Source organism: Perissodus microlepis, chromosome 1 (assembly GCF_051167445.1).
Source record: "Perissodus microlepis isolate ML-2025 ecotype Zambia chromosome 1, ASM5116744v1, whole genome shotgun sequence".
Classification (NCBI taxonomy): domain Eukaryota; kingdom Metazoa; phylum Chordata; class Actinopteri; order Cichliformes; family Cichlidae; genus Perissodus; species Perissodus microlepis.
The window spans coordinates 27,771,859-27,793,093 of record NC_140461.1 but is presented as its reverse complement, the minus strand read 5'-3'; positions in this window follow the sequence as shown (position 1 = coordinate 27,793,093).

The following is a 21,235-nucleotide window of genomic DNA, read 5'->3' as shown; positions in this document are numbered from 1 at the left end:
CGAAAGTTTGATCTGCATCTCAATACTTGTGTAGGAAACACTACTTTGCACTTCTGATATGCCCGATTCTGCACTTTGGCTCTCGTTGTGCGTCTTTGTCCGTGCTTGTCTCTCACTCGCTCTACCTGTTTCTGTAGAAATATTGTTCCTCAGTATTGGGACCTTGATTCCATGGAATTTTTTTTCCTTTCCTTTTTTGTCTTCAGGCGTTCTGCAGTTTTTGCCCAATCTAATCAGTGTTATTTCAGCTGAAACGCATTTGTTATTTACGTGACTCTCATTCCCCTTCTTCTTGTCTCTCACGCCTCAATTTCTGCTCTGGGTTACTTCTGTTAGCAGTCCCCATGTCCTGTGGGGACTGAATCAGCACGAGGTTCTACGTGAGAGAGGCACAAGATGGATTGATCAATGTGTCTAAGGGTTGCCAGATGCAGGTCTTGAGTGTCATGGTGGATGAATAGATATATGGATTTGTCGGTGTGTGGTGATTGGTGGGCCTATTGATTGGTCCTTTTTCCTGTGAATTGGCAGTTTTATTGATAGTGTAATGGCTATGTGACACCATTTCAGGAGAATTCGATGGCTTTTGATGCGAGACTGTTAACCATCACAGTCAGCTTTTTCTCATAGTTTCTTTAATATTTTCTGCAAATTCAGATTAATTTTCACCAACGCAGTCAGATTTTTAAAAAAATTACCTGCAGGCTTTATGACTCTTTCCATCTGAGTTAGAAAAAGGAGCATTAAAACTTTGATTGGCCTGCTAAATCTTGGCTCTTACTATTGTTTTGGATGAGACAATTCCCATCTTTGAGCCACTGGAGAATGAATGATTTAATGGAAGCACAATGACACTGTCAGCAATGAAAGTGGAGCAGATGGGTGAATGACAAAGATCTTTAATTTTTGGGAGTATGTTTGGGTTGGATTGATAGTGGGAATGGTCAGATGAATGGTCTGTTTGATGGAAGATGGAGAGATGGATGGTGGGAGAGAGCAGTAATATGTGTAGGACGTGGGTGGGGTGGACAGAAGACAGAAGGCCTGCCTTCCTCTTAAATTTAGACATGTTCCCTTGGGGACCTTGCAGTGTGTAGGTCAGCCTCAGGGAGTGTTGGTGGGTGGGCCTCAGGATGCAGAGGAGAATGTGCACCCCTGGCCTTAGGCTGGGCCTACAAGAGAGGTGCACTACCCTCCATGCCCTTATTTACTGCCTGAAACACTGGTACAGATGGTAATGTGACAAGGATAGAGGCTGCAGGGTTAAGCAGGAGCTGAGGCCAATCTTTTAAAGCAACATGCGATTGTTCTCCAGGACCTTCAAAATAAAAAATTAGAACATAAATGTGACATGTTTAAAATAATAGGTACACAATGAAAGTTTAAGGATTAAATCTTTAATTCAACTATTTCAACTTTCTTCTGTTGTAATAATGAACCATAAACTGAAGGACAAAGATGTCTCTGCACTGAGCTCTCATGTTTTCTGAAGTGATGAGCATGGCAGCAACAGTGATTCTGACCAGAAGAAAGAGCCGTTTGCTTCTTGGCTTGGCATTAAGTGTTCCATCAGATGGCTGCCACTCGGGGTGGAGGCAGTCTGGACTCAGCCTGCACGCTGACCTCTGATTGATTAAGAGGCCATTCTTGGCACTCGACTGGCCCGGGGCACCATTTGTCACCTGACAGCGCAGTGCTGTTGAGGAGCTTCTTGTCCCCCAATCTACATTCAGACTTTTTTTTCCCCCTAAATCCCCCCAACTCAGTGAGCTCCACCAAGGCCACCCATGTCAAAAAATCTGTTCAGTCACTCTGGTGCTCAGCATTTTGGATTAGAGTAAACACCAAATGGCATATTAGAACATAAAGAAATGAACATGAAAGATTCTCTCTTCTGTATTTGCTTCAAGCGACAGAATTTTGAAAATCAATCTTTTAAAGTTACATTTTTTTAGTTTACTATTTCTGATTTAAATTTAAGGTCAGCATATGCGATGGTGAGGTAACGTGACTTCTTGTTGTGATCTGTTTTAGAGACATGCATCATTTGCCATCCCCAAATGGCAGCACAAATGAGGGAGAACGTATTGCGTAGTGTAAAGAGAGGGTAAAAACTGTGCCAAGTGTGCAGGAGCTGTTAGAGCACTGGTTCTCAAATTGCAGGGCGTGGCAGGTCGGGTGTGAGCGGCCATTTTTAAATTTTGAGCGACTATGGAAAGCGAACATGACTCATTCAGGGAAACAAGAAAACAGGAGTTTTCTGATGTTGTTGTGCTGATGTTTATTTGATTAAAACTCCTGAATTCAGAGTTGATGGTCTTTTCTCGATGTCTAGTCATGGTTGAAAACGAGTTCAAAAATGAAAGTTGACCAGGGGATGTTAGGTTGTGGGTTCAAGGTGTGTCTACAACACTGCCTTCACATCCTTGTTGGACTTTCTAGCAAGCGAAAGTTTGTGTTATAGAAATGCTGCTGTCTCATTATCGACTACACTGAACATAAATAAACATTTTTAAAACGTTTCTTGCTAAAAAGAATAATAATAAAACACCTCAGTGGTGGCCTAAACTGTATTATCACTTATCCTAATGATTCATTTCGAGTTGTAGCATTCCTGAGTTTATGATGCTAACATCACGACAGAGAGGTGATATTTGACAAAGTCCAGTGAGTTCATGCAAAAAATCAAACATGTGTTAGATGGAGAAATCATAAATATCTTGAAAGTGTTTTGTTTTTTTTAAAGAAACAGGTTCTGGTATCACTAATTTGTGAACGCAGAGAAAGAAGATGTTGTGTGGACGTCTGTTCACGACCATGTAAATACCAGACAGTGTTTGAAACAAAGCAGCAAAACAAAATTCCTTCTTTCTCTCTTTGTAAGAGAGAATCTGAGTTAACCTCGTTGACCTCGTAAACCGTCTGTTCACGGTTCAGTTTTTAGCGTCACTTTTGAGTGGGAAGATTGGTGTTGGGGTTTCAACCATGTTTGCTGGGAACATTTATATTGTTTACCGTTGATAAAAATCACGAGTAACCTGTTTTTCTGGCTCTGATGACCAATATTCACCTACTTGATCATCTTCACACAGTGTAACAGCAGCATTACTAAATATGTGAACAGATAGTTGTGTAGCTCTAAATCACCAACTTTTCTTTTGCAATTTAATGAATAAAGAGCGAGCAGAAATTGAAGTACGCAGGCAACTCTGACATATAGTCCATGACTGCTTAGTAACCAGCAGAGTCCAACTCATATAATTACTGCTCTTCAGATGAGCTGTGTGTCACGGACTGTCAAATTCATGATAATGCCATAAAATTTACCTCGTCGGCTGCTTTTTTAGAATGTTCACCTGTTCATCAAAGGTCAGAGGAAGGCGGCACGTTTTATTGCCAACAGTTTAATGCACCGGCAGAGAATAGGATTGAAACATATATTAGTAATTTGCAGTGAAATGACCTGTGCTCTGTTTGCACATATTGCTACTTCAGCTACTTCACGAGATCACACTGGAGCAGATCTGTTTTATCACAATGTGTTTTCTGCTTTAAATTTAAGGAAATTATGATATGTGGTTGGCTTTGATGCGGTCCAGATGATTGCTACATTTGCACAGGGAAATGCTGTGAAATAAGTGCTGATATAATACAACTGTATTTATTAGAATTTTCTTGGGGAAAATGAGAATGCTAATCATATTCATAGCCGGTGCTGTGGGTAATTTGCAGCTTCTGATAAGCTGCTATATCGGTGTGAAAAGCAGATGATTGAGTGACACACGTGACATTTTTGACTCATTATTTATTGATCCCATTTCATTTCCCATCTAAATGGTTAATTTGCTTGGCTACTGAAGCACTCACATAGGGGCTGTATGAAACGCTCCCAGATTTGTGCTGATGATGACACAGTTTCCTTCTGTCTTGTGTCTGAAATGAATGATGATGTGCTTATAATGCAGTGCCACCTTGACACCATTAGGACAATGTTTTCACCAATTAAGGTAGCCCGAGCCTAACACTCACATCCATCCGGCGTGGGTGGAAGCCCATTGTTAAGGGGCAAAAGTTTTATTACCTCTGATAATGATAATAAATGCTTCCTCCCACACACTGTGCCCTTCATTACAACATTGATCCCCTAACATCTCTGTTAAAATCCATCACTGGAGCTCTGTTAATGAATGCTCCAAACATAGCAGTGAACCATGCCGATGTTCCAAGGCCTTCTCACGTTCTCTGTAATGAAGTTAATGAGGTATTGGAGAAGTTAACATTTTCAGCAGGAAGGAAGGGTATGACTTTATTTGAGGTGGAAGAGGATAGAAGTGGGATTTAGTCGGTTGAGATGAAGCGTGAACGGAAAAAGAGAAACCAAGGAGGTTGCTCCATTCACACGCTCCAACGGGTCTTGATCACGTGTTTAATCTGACTGGGATGCTTACATACACACACATGTGCGCAGGCACTTATGCAGACAGGTGCTGTGTGGGGTAGTGACTGTGCGGTGAACAGCTGTGTGTAGGAGATTCTGGGCATGCTGGGAGATGGCTGTCGCATTCTCCGACTACTGCCGGATGCAGCATTTGACGCTCACATGTGCAGACAGAGGGCAGCTGCGAGGTGCCATTTTAGCCCTGCCACACACACACACACACACACACACACACACACACACACACACACACACACACACACACACACACACACACACACACACAGAGTGATATTGTCTCTTTAAGCTAACATTGAGGTAACTCTTTCTCTGCTGTACATCCCAGAAAAGAAAAAAAAATACAGCAAACGTCCTGCGGGCATATACCTGTACTCTAACCAGCTAGCCAAAGACAACTCACCAAAGGGAGCTTTATACCTACAGATGCTGGCATAAATATTTAATTGCCCCTTACCCGACCTGAGCACAGGCCATAAGCCCCAGCATCAAAACCCCGTCCCTCCTCCCATCTTGGCTGTCAGTCGCCAGCTAAGTCCTTCTTGGAACTCGAAGGCTATCTGGGATTTAAGGGAAAAGCCTTTTATCCTGGACTTTCTCTGGAGGCTGGGGTGAGCACATGTCTCATGTCAGCAAAACACCATAAATGCTCCAAGTATCATCTTTTCGGCTTCTCAGAGGTAGCAAACAAAACTTTTCCGGGAGCGCAAACACACGGTGTCGTTTGCTAGTGCAATTTAAGCCATTAGTGGGACTGTGGCGCTTATGGTTAATTTACACATCTAATTTACACATTCAATTTTTAAAAAATGCATGTTTATGAACCCTTTTTCATATGCATGCGTTTCTACTTGTGTGGGTGTACATAAAGGTTGCTCTTGAGGGATTTGATGCTAGATGCTGATTAACCCTTAGTTGGATTGTATATGCTAATCTGGGGAATTAAGCTACCAGCTCACAGGAATGCCATTAGTGTCTAGATCCAGACCAGGTGTCCCTGGCTATGGGGGGCAGTGCGCTTATACCGATTGTGTGTGTGTTTGTGTTTGTGTGTGTGTGTGAGTGTAGAATGTATTAGTGAGGAAATGACAAGAATGGCTTGCCTGGATCACAATAGCAAATGGAGGGTAACACAAGAAGGACCAGTATGCTAGAATTCACTGGACCGTCTTCAGCTCTTATCACATTTACATCAGCTGTTTATATGAATGCAGATGCTTTCAGCGATTGCTGAACAAATGTTTATGCTCACACCCACATGTTCTCTCTTGGCAGCTACACAGTCACTTGCAATGGACTCTGGCCACTGTATAAGCGCAATTTACTGTTTTATCATTGCCACCGTGGCTCCTTCACATATCCAGTGTGCGCACGAATGTTGGGTATAAATGCTGACTCTTCCAGATAGCTCAACTGTGACGAGTGGGAGATCGAGCGAGCGTTACCTGTCCCTTTAATAAAGGTGGCATTAGGAGAGGCAGCAGGGAGGACAGCAGCTGGAGAAGGTAATCCTGTCTCTCCAGGTCAACTATCAGACAAGCTATAGCAGGCCCCACTAACTCTAGCCTAATTAACACACACCAAGAGGGAAATCTTTCCCTCTCAAACCCATAGAATAGCAGACACACGCACACACACACACATACACTTCTCCAACCAGACACTTCAGGGTTAACACTTTCCAGCCTCCACACTCGGGAGTTTGACCGGCTCCAACATGCTTTGGCTCCTACTTCTTCACTCTATATTACATCTCTTCTGGGAATCAAGAGACAGATTAGTAGATGGAATTAGATTTCACGGTAAACCATATAAGACTTTTGTTTTTGTAAAATCTCCTCAATAAGTGAGCATTTTATGCCTTTTCATGTTTTGCAAATGCAAAACTGAGTTCTTGCAAAGTCTGCCAAATGGGCTAAACAGTCATTTTAATAAATTTATAAAATGTGGAATACTATTTCTACAATGGGGTGTCAATGAAAATTGATTAGTCTGTGAGTTAATTAGAGCACTGAGAGGTTGGAGCTAGAGTGAAAGATTGCATAGCAAGATTACAGTATGCCACTGGCACCAGGTAAATATGTGTATTTTGCAGCTAAAGCAAAAGCTGATACTGGCACACAAGTAGTGATGGATTTCATTTCAACTGGCAATGTGGGGTGCAACCAGATTGGACTGTAGGAAGTAGAACTGTTGTCCAAGGAAAATTTCTGATATTACAGATAAAATAAAAAGGTTAAGGTCTCAAAACAAAACTGGCCACGAGGACAAGATTATTGTTGTTGTGGTTTTTCGTCTCGGGGACACAAGTCGTAAATACACATTTACTGTGTTTGTGGAATTTGTGGAACAAAACTAAAACCTAAAATAATGAGATAAAAGGAAGCTAAAGTAAAAGCCTCAAAAAACTTCAGTTTCTTGAAAGACCTCTTGGGATTGGGGATAACCAATCCCCGTAGACCGTCATATAAAAGGTCCAACTTTACAGCAAAGACGTTTGGACAGCATTTTGCAAAAAATAACTCTGGTCTTATAGCTAATCTCTCCTTTTGTAACAACTGGACATAGGGAATTAAAAAAAAATGTAATTAAATTATGTTAAGGCTTAAAGTTATGCAGGATATGTGACAGGTGGCTGCATTTAGGCCGCTAGCTGTCTGATAGGTGTCACCTCAGCTAATTGGAGTCACTAAAATGCACCTCTTCACTGTGTTTCTAGTGTTGGTGCCTTTTGGAGGATTTTAATACAATTATCTGACAAATTACATGGATTGCTGTGCGCTTAATTGCGCTAATAGCCCATCCAAGAAGAGAGGGAAAGATGAGCATTAGCTGGCTGCGTAGCGCTTTGCATGCTCATCCAAATATGGTCACTTTTTACCTCCAGAAAGGTAAGATGGCATTTCAGGCTTGAAAAAGAGAATACATAAACCTGTGCATAATATACTACATCCATTAAAAAAAAAAAACCCTATCAATGGCGCTCTGGATGCACCACTTGGCTCTAACTACCAAAACAGCCAGTCTGAGACTTTCCCTCCGAGTGTCACAAGCCAGGTGGCATGTAACACACACTTCCACAAACACTTGGAGACAGTCGTGGGTGTGCGCGGGACAGGGGTGTTGCAGCCTCGGCGTCTGACCCCTCATCTGCAGCAGTCCTCAACAATTCCTCCTCCTCCTCCCATGCACACCCCCTCTTCAAGTGTGTCTCTGGCTGAATGATGGTAAGGGGGCACTGGGGGCGTGATGGTATCAGGTATCATTTAAAAAAAGCAGTTGTCAGGGCTGGCTGAAAATGGAGCATGACTTTATTCAGTCTAAATTGTAGCCTGGTGAAAACAGCGTGGCCTCTCAGTGCCCTCCCTGCAGTGAAGTGGCCATTTCTGTAAAGCTCTAAGAGTCAGTTTAATGGAACTCTATTAAGTGCTCTGTTTTTATGGGATTGATTTCTCCTCCCTGTTGCGCCAAATGAATATTTCGATAGATTTCTCTGCTCCTGCTGGATGCCAACTGCCATTGAATAAAAATAACATCCCACAGGTAGATTTAATTTAAATGAAGTAAGCCTCACTCTTTTTCTAAGTCATCTGGCTTTAGCAGCCTTACAAAGCACTGCGCATTCACACAGTCCATACTTATTTTCCCCCCTCTATTAGTCTCACACATAGAAGTGCATGTATGCACATACACATGCAGCTGGCGGGGATTAGAGGAGAGGAAGCAGCGTGAGCACACAGGGTTTCAGAGTCAAAACAACAGAGCTGGACTTGACCTCTGGCCTGTATGGCCATTCATCTGTTGATAACATCAGTCAGTTCTGTACGACAGCTCCAGAGTGTGTGCAGACCCTTAAGTGCACCACAGACAGACAGACAGACAGAGTCTTTAGAAAGAAAACCATGTCTTTGACAATTCCTCCCTCCTAAAGGATTTAACTTAAGATAGTGATGACTGGAAAGCATAAGGCTATATGATAATTAATGGCTTCCATTAGAGGGAAAACCCTTCCTCTGCAGTTTTCCTGGTGGATGGAGTACTGAAGTAGCTTAGCTCTGTGTTTCTGCCCTACCTGGAGCTACACACAAGTGCTATCCTGCATGCTAAATAAAGTCTTTCCCCCTTATGAAATCCCTCTCTATGGTCCCCATAACTCAAGTTAAATCAAGTCTCTCCTTGCTCTTCACATCTCTGCCTCCTCCCTCTTTCTCATCCAAGCATTGTTAATGGGATCATTTCTTGAATTATAATATCCCAGTGTTCTACATCGCACATTCTCCCAGTTTGCGGAGTAAGGCGATAGAACTGGGGCAGTAAATATTGCTCTGATGATGACTGATGAATGTTGTCTGTTCATACTGCACGTAATGTGTGTGAGTCTATGCTAAAATTGTGTGTGTCAGTGCACTGTTGCTGTGGGATGTTAATTTTATCTCCCATCGGGGTAGTGGCTGGGTCGTGGACTAAGTAGAGCCATTTACCAAAGGTTACAGCTGCAGTCATGGATACCAGCAGATGATAAGTCATAGCAATGAACCTTATCCGAGGCAATCATGCTTTATATTCAGGGCTTCTCTCCGTTTGATTGTTTCTCTCGCTTTCTCTGCTGTCCTTTTTTTCTTTTGTCTGTCTGTATTTTTACTTTATTTCACTCTTTTTTCATCTCCTGCTAAGTCTCAAATCTTTTTGCCTGATAGAGAAGCACTAACCAGCATGTAGCTGTCAGTGGGTTGTTATACCGTCTGCCATCTTCAGTGCACCATGGTATCAGTTCTCCTATATCATACCCACTGCCATGGGGATATGGAAATGAGACAGCACCTCTCAACAGGAGATCTCAAAACAATTATCTATACTTCATAGACAGGGATGGTGCTGGGCCACTGCCCAGTGCCCTGAGCTTTCTCATTTCACTAAGAGGCGAAAGCTGCTGACTTGCTGCATTGCCCCAACACTAGATGTTGCCATGTTATGAGCAGAGCTGAGCTACAGACTTTTTTTTTTTAGTCTGTCCTTGTGTTTGGAGCCAAACAGCAGAAAGAATAGGTATTGTGCAACAGTCCAGAGTTTTAGGAGAATTAGCTTTCAGTTTGTTTTGCTGAGTGTCACCCTGCCATCTGTTTAAGGAAGCATCCGGAAGTATGATCACTATATTTGTCACTTTATTTGTACAAAACTCCTATTTCTATTCGTGTTAGATAGGTTCAAGAGCACTTTATGATACAGCTTGTAAACTGGCAGTGTTTGCTGTAATTCCAAATTTGAAAAGCTATATTTAAAGACTTTATGTGGGCTTTAGCCAGCGTTATTACCGAAGGCTGTTTGGTGTCGGCGCCAGCCTTCTGAAGCACTTTCAAATATCTATTTTACTTGAGTGTGAGTGTGAGGCAGCAGGGCCAAACTGGGCCTCTTAGACATTCTCCTAACCTTTTGGGTGTGCCCCCGTGCTGCTCGGCCCAGGTGAACTCGTCGTCAGGAGTAATTTTGTAACATATTTCTGTTTTGGTGTTTATTGCTCTGCTTGTCTGTCTGAGCCTGTGTGTGCATGTAGGGCCGTGACTGTTGCGCTGCCAATCCCTAGACTCTGGGAGGATAAATGTAGGTGAAAAGTGAATTCAGTAATAAGCACTCTGAGCATGTGTGTGAGAAAGATTCTGACTCTTTGCTCGCAAACCGGTCTCTTGCCGAAGGGGGTCTGGTCTGTGGTTTTTAGGCTCCTGAAAAGAAGGAGTGATTAGACAAGCGAGTCAGACTGAGCTGTGCGTCAGTTGCATGACATACCGTGTGTGAGTATAGGATGAATGAACTCTGTGTGGTGGCTGGAGTTCCCCTAGATCAAGCATATGCTGTTTTCAGATGACTGTTTTTAGCAACAGCTGCCAGCCTCTGCTCAGGACATAAAAGTCAAAGATGGAAGGCAAGAAGGACAAGATCTAAAGACTAGGGAGACTTCAAGTAATTCCAGCTATTCTGTTTAGGATTGACACTTTTGATTATGTGGGTCGAGACGACATTGCTGCCTCAGCATGCCAAAGCTTTAGGCGGTAGCACACTGACACACCTGCCTGAGTCAGCTGAGTCAGGGCATGTGTGACAAGAGCATGTGGGTGCGTATATCTTTATTCATGGGAAGACTGAACGTGGGATCAAAAGTTTTTTCTGCTCTTTGGTCGCATGCCCTTTCTTTATCTTTCTCTTTCTCCAGATAGTTTTTTCCTCTAGATTGTTTCCTCCTCCTCCTCCTCAGGCTGCAATGTGTTTCTTGAGGCTCTGTAGGAGGCAATCAGCCCTCCTGTCCTCTCTGTTTTTGTCCTAACAGCCCCATCCTGCCCTGCACACTAACTCGTCGCAGGCAGTTAAAGAGAGCGCTGCACTAATTGTGCAGGTCACCGAAGTTTTAAAGTCATTCAGCTCTTTCTTTGATGTGTTCACCCACCCCCTCCCTCCCACCCCCTACTCAGTTACTGTACAATAATGCATGACTTCACAGTTTACACTGCCAAATAAATCCTGCTCCGTGATGCCTCGAAACTGGAAACTTACATCGCGCGTCTTCCTTTCTTGCATGCTAGAGGTTAATTATGTAGGGAATCCTTGAAAGCTTACACATTTTTTTTCCCAGCACCACTTCTGCTCATCTAAAAACGTTTAAAGCTTGTTTTGTTTCCTCTCCCCCCCCCCACTGTGTGTGATGTAGGAAATGTAGGAGATGTTTGTCTTTTCAGGCGGATTCCGTTGTCTTTTGTGTGTCTTGTCTGAAACAGCATGTCAGCCAGGCGGGGCGGCTCTGAGAGGATGTGTGTGTGAGAAAAAGAGGGTGTGCGCGCTGAGCGAAATGTAAAAAGCAGTACGCCTGCCTGCACACACACACAACAGCCTTTGGCCTAATGGGAGCTGACACTCTGACAGGCTCTCTGAGCTCTTTATCTGGGCCTCTCGCCTCACAATTTGTGTGACTTAGTGCGTGTTTGTAAATTGTGTACTGTGTGTTTTTCCCTGCCCGTGTGTGTGTGTATAGATGTGCATGTGTGACCCCAGCGGTGGTAGTCGCCAGGTCTCTAGAGAGTTCTTTAACCCCCTAACAGAGTCAGACTCATTTACATTGAAATGGGAGAGTGGCAGGGCCTCTTTATGGACTGTTTGCTTTTGCTCTATAGAAAAGCCTCAACTCCACCCCTCTCTCTCTCTCTCTCTCTCTCTCTCTCACACACACACACACACACACACACACACACACACACACACACACACACACACACACACACTTTGCTTGATGTTTCCACGCACATGCATATACACACATGTAGAGTCATACTATGGGAATTTGCGCTAATGAAGTGCATACAGTTGATTTTTCAACTGTTGAGCTGTCCCGAGCATGTGTGTGTGTGTGTGTGTGTGTGTGTGTGTGTGTGTGTGTGTGTGTGTGTGTGTGTGTGTGTGTGTGAGATTATGAGGGATCGAGAAGGGCTGCTGGATCAGGTCTGTGTGACTGTAACCATGTGGTTGTTAGCTGAGTGTTTTTCAAATTACACTGGAGATCTCTTACTCTCATAATGAGAGTTGAAAACAGGGATGATGTGAAGTTCACCAGAATCGCCTCAACTGGGTGGCTCCATAAAGAGGAAGTTCTAAATCTGAGCCCAGAAAAGCGTCTGTGTCAGCTCAAGGCAGAGGGTTTCCAAAGTTGGTGGTAGCTGCTAGAGAGAGAGAGTGCAGTTCTAATTATAGCTAGGCAGGAAATGAGTGGGAAAAAGTCCTTTCATGATATATGTGATTATAATGTTGTAAGGAAAGTACAGTGCTGATCAGACAGCCCACAACTCCTTCTCAAGCCTACCTCACAGCCTCTTACATATTACAAGAACTCTGTCTTCTTTGCGAGTTCACTTGAATGTTTCTCCGCTATCTCCCTTCTTATTTTTCTCCAAGGGCTTTCTATAAAAAAAGGAGAGAAGAGTGCGCTGTTTGAAGTCAAGTGGCTTTGGTAAAGAGCAAACACAGTCGATGTTTTCCACCTGTCTTTGTTCTCTGTTCTTTAATTTCTTCCTGATAAATGTTAACTTATACCAAGTACCCCTCTCTGCTGCAGCCTCCACCTTCTGAGTAGGCAGGAGTATTTCTTTTAGAGATCACAGAGGATTGTACAGTGGAATCTATATTTAGTCACTTTCTCTGTGTATTTTGCATGCTGTAAATGAGCACAAATGAATATGCAATTGTGTCTATGTTTCATTTAAAAGCTGCGTTTTGGTAAACCTAAAGAAACAAAACTTCTTGTGATTTTGTTGGACAAATGTATGTCTAGTAAGTACAAATTGAGTGTGACAGGATTGGGTGTAAAAAGACCATCTTGGAGAGGCAGAGTTTCTCAGAAGTAAGATTAGAGGTTCACCAATCAGCAAAAAGTATATTTACAAATTGTGGAACAATGTTGAAGCTTTGAGAATTGAGAAGACATTGAATATCTCATCTGTAGCACATAACATCATGAAAAGATTCTGAAGAAAATCTGAAGAAATCTCTGTATGCTGTAACAGTCACAACTGCGTGGTGTCTTGTCGTTGGCCAGCTGCCGCTCCCGATCCTTTGATTCTGACCTGGTGAAAACACACGACACTTGACAGACTTCTTCATTTCAACAGCTTCTTTATTATCCCATGTACAAGGGGGAACATCACAGTGCAAACGCCTCCTGCAGATTTGAAGAGCAGTCTCTCGATCTGTTACATTAATACTTTTTCAGAGGTCCTCATTTAGCGCCTACTTTTCCTGTTATTTAGTGCTCTGTGTTTCTGTACCCTTTATACACAGTTTTGATCAAAACATCTCCTCCTTTCTTTAACATGCTTATCTGTCCTTTTTTTGGTCTTATACATCAATTCATGTCTCCTTCTCTTTACTTCCTCATTTTCTATGCACGTGGGTGGCTGCATGAGGGGTCTCTAAATGCGCTAAGATCTCTACCTAGTTCGGCTTTTTTGATCTACACTTATCAAGATGTGTTAGATGCTGCCCTTTGAACCCACTCCTGTAATGCTACTTCGTTACCCTTTCTTATAATGCTGTTTGCTCCTGCAGTTACACAGGGGCCTGCTAGCAGTATAATACTATCTACAGTTCCACAGTCTCTTTACGAAAACCTCAGTTAATGCTAAGTGATGTCACAAGTGTGTGTCACTGCCCTCTGTTAGAGCATGGGAGAAACATGCTTGCAAGTGAAGGTATGGACTGAGACGGACCTTAAATCTTCATCTTGCTAACTCAAGGTAACGTTACAGGTTGTAGGAACACTGCGCTTCATGTATGATAAGACAGCAGCCGTTCAACCAAGCCTTGTAAGGTTGGTGAAGATAGTGTGTATTAAAGGACAATCACTGTGGAATTCCCATTACAAATGTGGTTGTGAGTTTTTGACTGTCCTGCTAAGTGTTTCTGCTGCCTCCTCTCAACCACTGATTACAACCCACGTTACAATGCATAGGACAGTGCTGAAAATCTACATTGGACGCCTGTGCACTTCAGGCCCTCAGGAGGGTACTGCATTAAATACTGACACGACTCTGTCATGGACATGACTGCAAAGGCTCAGCAACACTCCTAAAAATCATTGCCCGTGAACATGGTTCACCATGCCATCCACAAATGCAGTTAAAAGGTCCACCATGCAAAGAAGAAGGCATATGTAAACTAGATCCAGAAATAGTTGGGGTCCATTATTGTCTATGGAACTAGAAGCTTGCACATCTGGGAAGGCACCAAAGGTATATGCAGGGTTTAAAAGCAGGGGAACTCCAGGGAACTCTGGGCCTCAAGGGCCTGTCCTGCAGGTTTCAGATCTCACCCTGGGTCAACACACCTGAATCGAACGATTAGTTCATTACCCAGCCTCTGGAGAACTTCATGACATGTTGAGGAGATAATTTAGCCATATAAATTAGCTGTGTTGGCTCAACGACACATCTAAAGCCTGCAGGACACCGGCCCTTGAGGCCTGGAGTTCCCCCACCCCTGGTTTAAAGCAACATATGCTCCCGTTCAGACATATTTTTCAGGGAAAGGCTTTGCAGACTTCAGCAAAACAATGCTAAACTCTATACCACATCTAACAACTAACAACAGCATGGTTTAATAGCGCAAGGGTCTGAGTGTTGAACTAGCCTCTGTGCAGTCCAGAGCTTTCACCAACTAAAAAAATGTGGGCATCATGGAACAAAAGATACAACAAATAAGACCCAGGACTGGTGAGCAGCTAGAATCCTATATCAGACAAGACTGGGACAACATTCCTCTCCCAAAACTCCAGGAACTGGTTTCCTCAGTTTCCAGATGTTTACTGTTGTTAAAAGAAGAGGAGTTCCTACACAACATGGCTATACCACTTTTTGAGATATGTTGCTCCTCAAAATGACCCCATTTCTTTTTTAAAATATTGTATTTTCTCAGTTTAATCACTTGATATGGTTTCTATGTTCTGTTGTGAATAAATTATGGCTTAATGAGATTTACAAAACATTGCATTTTATCTTTATCTACATTTTACTCAGCATCCCATACTTTTTTGAAATTGGTGTTGTACATCTTTGCCAAAACGAACATATTCCAAAAATCTTTAATGACGATAAAGTTAAGAATAAATATGCTAAGGAGATAAAGAGAAGGAATAAAAGCATCTTAATTCAGCCTTAAGCTCCTTTGTTTTGGTAAATTTAATAACAGTGACAACTAGAGAAAATATTAAAATAAAACAGATAGCAAAGACCTAAACCCTAATTTCCTATAATGAAAGCATGAATGAAGCACCTGTGAGCCCCTTACATGCTCTACATCAACAGCCACACACTATATGAGAGGGACCATGCCCCTCAGAGTAACATCTATGGCTATATTGACTTTTAAGTATGGTTTTAGAATGCAAAAATTAATTTTAGGTACAGTTGTACATATATGTGTACCACTTCCTTTTCCCTCCTTAGATGAGTCATCGCGTGTGCACGTGTGCGAGTGCATGTGTGGTGAGTAAGTCACCGCAGCAAGAGCAAGGCACTCTCTTGCCTCCCTGTGATGAGATCCAGATGGAAATTTTCAGTGGATTGCCCGCTCTGCTAACCATTATAGTTCCTAAAATGTTCCCAAAATATTTTTCTTCTTTCTCTAGAAGTATCTTGTGCCTTAAGATAGTTTTATGCTGCAACGGGCGGTTTTCAGCTCATTCGTGCACTTCATGAACACGCGCTACTAAAGCCAGCAGTGACATGTACTAGATCAAAAGGTTATTTCTTGTTATAAAGATCATCCAAACATTACCTGAATCCACCACATCAAGACAAGGAACCATTTCTGTTTTTTTCCAGACTCTCCCTCGGATGTTTCATTTGCATCACCACAAACCAGATCAAAAGGATCTCTCTATATCCACAGTCTTTGGTTCTAAGGAACTCATGCCAGGAGCTTAGCGTGCACTCACTCACCCACACACACACACACACACACACACACACACACACACACACACACACACACACACACACACACACACACACACACACACACACACACAATCATACTGTACATCCAAACAGAGTCAAAAAGAGTGTTTTGAGTGGTGACAAACAGACCCACCAGGGACCAAGCAAGAAGGCTTTCAAGTTTGGCCAAGTGGTCTACCACTCATCCCATCCATCAGCCCCCCTCTGGGTATGGGACACAGATCCAGGGTCAGCTAGTATTCACAAAAACTCAAAGCCATACACAACAATAGTCCAAGATGTTATCCAAACTGTGTGGTGATAGATTTGTTTTCTGTTTTGTGTTTGGACTTCCTGGTTGGGATTTGGTGTTTTTGGCTGTACTCAGTGACACCAGCTCAGGAAGAATAACAAGGGTAGTACTCTTTATGCTTGAGAAACAAGAACCAGGCATGGGGAGGGTTGCCCAGAGATAATACTGTGTGTCTGTATGAGTCAGAAAAGTTGAAAGACAGGGAGAGAAAATTGCTACATATATATTTGTGTTAGTATATTAATCATTTACATTGCCAAATGGTCAGGTTTGGACTTTGTAAAATATCAATATCAACAACATAATTCCATTTTATTTCGATTATATGATGTTCTGTATGTCTGAGTCTAAGAAAATTTTTCAATCAGGGTACCTCAGCTGTGTTTTGGTGCTTTGTTTCTGTGGTTAATATTGTACATTATGCTTAAATTTGCAAAACTGTGGGAAATAAACCTTTGTGTGCCTTTTGTAAGTCTTCACACATTCAGATAAATATGCAACGTGTGCTGGTACTGAATCTGTATATATTTATGAGCCACTATTATTGTGTGGCATTGTGACCTCTGAGCAGAGCTTCATGTTTGCATAAAAGAAAGCTCCTGCTGAGAAAACACCTACAGCTCATGAATTCTTTCCCAGTGCAGCAAGGTCAAGCAGTTACTTCAGCAGTGTTCACACCTGGCATTAACATGCGTCCTGGGTGATCTGATCAAACTCAAAGTACAAGTGCGACTGCTCAGGCCACATTTGGAAATTGTGTTTGTGACATATGGCTAGATTGTTTTCTCCTGTAATAATTAAATAAATAAAATATGATGCCTCAAACCCTGAATTGGAATAAGCAAAAAAGAATGGATGGAAGATACAGACACTTATTTATGCTCCAGGTTTGCAATCAAGTGTGTACACTTGGTGCTAGTAAGTGGAGAGGCATGCTTCAGGATGGGCATCTGGAATAAAGTCTTGGCCAAATGAAACACAGGGATCATAAAGAATGAGATTTCCACACTGGATAGGCCTAGTGGTTACTGGTGGAAACTGTGCTGCTGGCCGAAGACAATGAAAGAGGAAGGTGTGTTAGAAGGCAGCAAGAGAGGAGGAAAGGCAGTAATTTGGAGGAGAATAGGGACTTGGATGGTGCGTTCCTGAATAAGTTGCAATTGGGAAATTCTGAATTCCCAGTCAAAATCTCTTTTGTGGATCATCCCCTCAATTCGGATTTCCCACTTGGAAAATTAGAACAGAACAACCTGAAGTTAGCAGTCCAAGGTGGCAACACTGAATGTAAACAGTAGTAAATCTGTTCACTTTTAATCTGTGCTGCCACTGTTATGTATTTTCTGTTTATGGCTGATCAAAAAAAAAAAAAAAAGGACAAAAAAGAAGTATTATCCTGTATTGCTGATACATGAATGGCTAAACCATGCTAAGAACCGAAACAAATCCTGTTTTTCCTTGTTCTTTCTGGAATACACTGCTGGAACTGACATCCAAGTTCCATGGTATCTGGAACGCTGCATAAATGGGTTAAAAACATAAAGGTTAAAACAAAGATGAAAGTGATGACCCCTAGGAGGGGCAGCAAAAAGAAGAAGACTGTTAGTAGTTAGCCCTGTGACAGACTGGCAGTCTGTGCAGGATGTGCCCTGCCTCCTACGATACCTGTAATATTCTCTTTTGGAAAAGTTAACTAGAATTTCTTAATAAACTGAATCTCAGTAATTTAAACCAGTTATGCAAGAGTGTGTTGGCAAGTCCCCCCATAAATACAGGTGGGTGGCTAAAATAAGAATTCTTCAAATTAAAATAAAATTCTGCCTATTCACAACTTCAACCACCCAAGAAGGTTGATCACAAGTCTTGATCGACATTCTTTGGGCCTACTGTCTGTCTTTGTATTTAAACAGTCTGTTTATTTAAACATGCCCCTTGAAACATTTTATAATCCGTGGTCACACTGAAGCACCGCCTACTCAAATGACATCTGCTTAAGCCGCATTCATCTGGCAATATTATCATATCAAAGTGTGAAAACAAGCAACACATGGAGTACCCCCAAAAATGCTTTCACATCAATTGAAATGGAAGACAGATACATTGTCCTTTATCTTTGCAAATCTTTTATGTTTTTTGCATATAGAGAAAGGAGGTATCACTTTATCTACTCAAGACAAAGGCCGAGATGCATTTTAATGTCAGGTGTGAACAGTCACACGTAGAACTATCCTCTTCTGTTTTACGCTTCGTTTATGCTACGTGCTCCCCTGCAGTCTTTCAAACGCCTAACTGCTTGGTGCTCGGTGTGAATGATGCTGTGGGTCAGTTGAATGCTGATTTGTTGACAAATAGACCGCTAAGGGAAAGGAACTGCTGCGTTTACCAGGAATGGGAGAAGTGCCCAAAAAACCAAACCCAAACCTAAACCATTAAAGATTAAATAACATTGTAAGGACAGCACAGAGAGTGGTTGCAGTCAACACTTTACATTGTTTTTAATCACTTGATTCATATGTTACAACTTCACAAACAAGACCAATTTAGCGACCACTTGAACCACCCATTTTTGACACTTCCCCCATCTGCCAACAGACACTCTCTGCAGGTAGACGGGCAGTCTAAAGCTGCATATACACTGATAAATCCCCATCGGAAGACCAGAGTGAAAGTTTAAAGTTGAACATGTAGGCTATACATCACTGTTCCACACAACAGCAGGGTTATAAAGCTTATTTTATACTTCTGTACTGAATCTATGTACAGCCTATCACGTAGCTTCAGCAAGCAGCCACTGCCAGCCTTTGTACCTGAGCGGCTGCATCAGAGGCGTCATGCAGTTGCATTTGGAGGGAGGTGCACGGCAGGTTGTGGCATAAACTTTCAGGAGGGTGTGTGGTTATGGCATACGACACAGGTTTAACACAAAAGTATAAATCATGACTTTCGGTGGGTTGAACGGGGTCATCATATCAGCAGAATCACAGACAGCTACCAATGCTAAAATTTAGAGAGAGCAAAGTGAAGCAAACAGAAAAATGAAAGCAACACATGAATCTGTCTTTTATCTCTTTTTTACAGCCAGACTTTCTGCTTATCTCCAGTCTGTTTCACCTCTCCCCGCCTTTTACTGCCTCCTAAAAACTACAGCTGCAAACTTTGCTCAAACCACTTTACAGTAGTGACCTCAAATCTCAGCAGGCAGGCAAGGCAAAGCACTTGAGTTGAGTTGTTGCGTAAATTTGTGTATGTTTTTTTTTCTCGTCAGACTTCACTTGTATTGAATAATTCACTGGCAGTCCATATATAGGGTTAAGACCGCTGAATTCTGTATTTTTAGCTAGCTCCAGGCTCTTTATGTAAGGCTCTTTATATAACCACAAGGTTTAATGGTACATTTTGCTGTTAGACCTTCCTCATGATGAAGAGATAGAGGGCTCCCTGCCTATCAGTTTTTGTCACTGCTGTTTATATTGTCAGATCAGTGGTCGAATGGCATGATGAGCACAATCTTTTTTATAGTTTCGTAAATTTATGCAAAATTGTGTTCCTTAAACATGTCTCTTGCCTTTTAATACAAGCTATACACACCACTGGAATATCACACCTCTGCCTCTTCTATGCTGATGAGAATGAGTCACCAGCCAGCGGGCACTGAACAGCCTGAATGGAGGCTGTGAAAGAGGTATTAGTAAACACATTTATCTTCCTGATGTGCCCTCTCTGAAAAGGGTCTTAAGTCTGCATGTACTGGCATCCAACAGTTTCTTATCTGGAGCTAAATGGAAGTCGTGGTGACAACCACAATTAGGCAGGACAGCACAGGATGGGAGAGGGTCACACACATAGTAATTACTTAGTCACTGCAGTGAGGCCAGTGACACTAAAATACTGGCTACAGTTCATAGCGACACACTACTGAGACAAATATATGCGTCATTAAGACGAAAACAAAGCACTCTGTTTCCAGATACAGCTTCAGTGAGAGGGCGTGCGAGTGTGTGTCGGGTACCAGTAGTCAATGATGCGTTTTGTAACGTGCAGCATATGAAATGGGCGCATTTTTTTCATTAAGCTACAGAGTACAATTTGCTGATCGGCTTCAGAAATAAACTCTGAATGACTTGTATTTAATTAAAATGGGGTCTGAATTCTCGACTTCCAAAGCAGCGACGCGTCTCCCACCCCGTGATACCTTATACTTGGCCCTCTCGTTCGTTTGCTATTCGACGGCGGAGGTGAAAATATTGAAAGTTATCTCACGAGTGAGTTATTATTGCAGCATGGGTCCAGGCAGGTCCTCAGAGCCAAAACAACAGTGCTGGGTGGAACATCCTTTGAAAACAAACCTGAACTCTCTCTGGCACAGGACATTTATTTATCCCGCAGACACAGGCTCTATTGCTCCAGGGAGGGCCTGACATAGCCACGCTCCATATTTCATACATTCACTATGGATAAACAACACTGACTCTGATGGTCCTACTCATACCCAAGTATGTCAAGATGTTTCTGTGCGTGTGTGCGAGAGCGTGCATCTACTGTATGTGTATGATAAATCTGTGACAGAACAGCTCTGCCTAGAGCAGTCCTCGAGAAGCTGCTACTTTGTTCAATGATTGAACTCCCAGTTTTTTTCTATATCTTCCCCTCATCTTCACCCAGTGTCTGTCTTACTTCTGAATTTCTTTTGTTGCCCTCCCCTCTCCTTTGCTTGAAACCTGGTATGGTGCTCAGATTGTAAATAAGAACCGCACTCTAACTCCTTGGGCATATTGATCTCACACATCAGTCAGAAGCCAGAAAAAGATTGCAATTAATGGCAACTAGAGCAGTGGATGCGTTTGACAGAGTTTGTGAGTTGCTGTGTCTGGATGTGTGTTTGTGATGCGTGCACATTTTCCACTGGGCCCAATATGTTCTCTAGGATATTTACACCCGGAGTTGACTGATAACATAATTAAGGTCGTGTAGTGATCTGTGGCGGCTGTGTTCCCACTACAC